Genomic DNA, 2,511 nt, shown 5'->3' on the forward strand with positions numbered 1-2,511 from the left:
ACCCGGCTATTTTTTGGTTGTAATTGTCATTGTTGTTTGGCAGGCCCAGGCTGGGTTTGAAACCTCCCGCTCCAGTGTATGTGGCTGGCGCCCTAGCCGCTGAGCTACAGGCGCTGAGCCTAGGTGCTCAAACTTTTGCCTTAGCTTCCTGAGTAGCTCCCACCACATGCCTGGCTTTTTTCTATTTTCAGAAGAGATGGGGTCTTGTTCTTCCTCAGGCTGGTCTCGAACTCCTGAGCTCAAGCAATCCACCTGTCTCAGCCTCCCAGAGTGCTGGGATTACTAGAGTGAGGCACTGCGCCCAGCCAAAGTGTTAACTTTCAAACCGTGCAAATATTTTATAATATTCCAAGACTAAACTGAAAAGAAAAAGGCAAACCCTAGAATTGAATACAACCCAAAATAAATGTATCTAACTATATTATCAGATTGGTACCAACTACTTAGAGAAAAATATTATGTCAGTTAACTTTGAACATAGTATTCTGATTATATAGCTATGGTGGGATATATTCCCACGACAAAACAGTACATATAAAGAAATCTTAACCTCGTTCAGGTTTATTGTTAAACTATTTTACGTATGTTGTAGAACATACAGTGTTGCTAGTAACCAATATTTCCGGCAAATTTATTAAATGAAACCTTTTTAAACCCCTATAAAATTAAAGCTGAATAAGAAATATCAATATGAACTCATAATTTTTTAAAATTTTTTTAGCAATGAGGGAGAGGAGTCTCCTTTATTATTTTAGTTGTTGTTGCTGTTGTCATTGTTGTTTGGCAGGCTCGGGCTGGGTTCAAACCCACGACCCCCAGTATATGTGGCTGGTGCCCTAGCCACTGTGCTACAGGTGCCGAGCCTGAACTCATAATTTTTAAAAATACATTTCCTTACACTGTCCAAAGAAAGGTCCTAGATTCCCTAGAAGCAATGGCACCTCCCCCTCCCATAACAATCAGCACACCTAGTATCTGGGTTCTGCTTTCCAAATACCATTCTGCACTAAAAAGAACCAGAACTCTTTGAAGAAACAGCTGAATCCAGGAAAATACAAAGTGAGCCTAGAACACCGTGTTCGGAAAGCAAGGAAATACTCAAAGATTTAATTGGGTCACAACAACAAGACATACGACCCAGCATGAGGGGACTCCCATTGGCCGAATTTGAGATACTTTGAACATCAAAAAGAATAATGATTGTCATTGATTGCAATACACGTAAGTAATAATAATCCGTAAGTCTGTAACGGTATGTATGTATTCCAAAAACATCATTTCTTTAGTTTCTAATGTAATGACTGATTCAGACAAGGACTATATATAGATGCTGAGACCAGTAGGTAAAAGGCAGAATAAATGAGATATTTATTTATGAGATGCCAAAATAAAATTCTGTTTATTAATTGTAAAGGGGCAAACATGCCCTCCATCTGAGAGAAGAAAATGGGCTTCACTAAGTGCTCAAAGGCAGCAGAACAAGCTGATACTGGGAGCCACCTACAAAGTATTTGTGCCCAAAATGTTCAGTCTAGGCTGGGCACGGTGGTTCATGCCTGTAATCCAAGCATGAAGGAAGGCCAAGGTGGTGGATTGTTTGAGGTCATGAGTTTGAGACCAGCCTGAGCAAGAGAGAGACATTGTTTCTACCGAAAATAGAAAAACTAGCCAAGTATGGTGGCGAGCACCTGTAGTGCAGCTACTCAGGAGGCTAAGGCAAGAGGATCACTGGAGCCCAGGAGTTTGAGGTTCCCAGGAGCTATGATGTCATGGCACTCAAGGGCAGCAGAGTGAGACTCTGTCTCCAAAAAAAAAAAAAATAATATATATATATATATATACACACATTCAGTCTAATCAATCTAATAATATATAGGCCTTAAATGTAACCAAACCTTTAAAGATAAATTCCAGAAATTGAGAGAATGGAAAGACAAGTAGAACAACATCCCAAGGAAACAGACTGATCCACTTATAGCACATTCCACAAGAAACTTGCCCAGATGCTTCAAAAAGTTAAAGTTATCAAAGAAAAAGTGCTAAAAGGGGTGGATGTTATGGATTCAAAAGAGGTTAAAGAGGCACAATAACCAAATACAATGTGTGATCGGCCCCTGGTTCAAAAATAGACATTCCTAGGACCATGGGGGAAATTGAATATGAGCTGGATATTGGATGAAGTAATGGAATCATTAGTTATTGCTTAAATGTGAAACGTTATTGTGGCTACAAAGAAGACTGCCACCCCTCTTTTTCTGGAGATAGCATCTCTCTCTGCCACCCAAGCTGAAGTACAGTGGTGTCATCATAGCTCACCGCAGCCTCAAAGTCCTGGGCTCAAGAGATCCTCCTGCCTCAGCCTCCCAAGTCAGGGAGTATAGGCATTTACCACCATACCCAGCTCATATTTCTAATTTTTGTAGAGACAGGGTCTCACTATATTGCTCAAGCTAATCTCAAACTCCTGGCCTCAAGTGATCCTCCTGCCCTAGCCTCCCAAAGTACTAGGAT

The sequence above is a fragment of the Otolemur garnettii genome, unplaced genomic scaffold, assembly GCF_000181295.1.
Source record: "Otolemur garnettii isolate 467f Iridium unplaced genomic scaffold, OtoGar3 scaffold00025, whole genome shotgun sequence".
Lineage (NCBI taxonomy): Eukaryota > Metazoa > Chordata > Mammalia > Primates > Galagidae > Otolemur > Otolemur garnettii.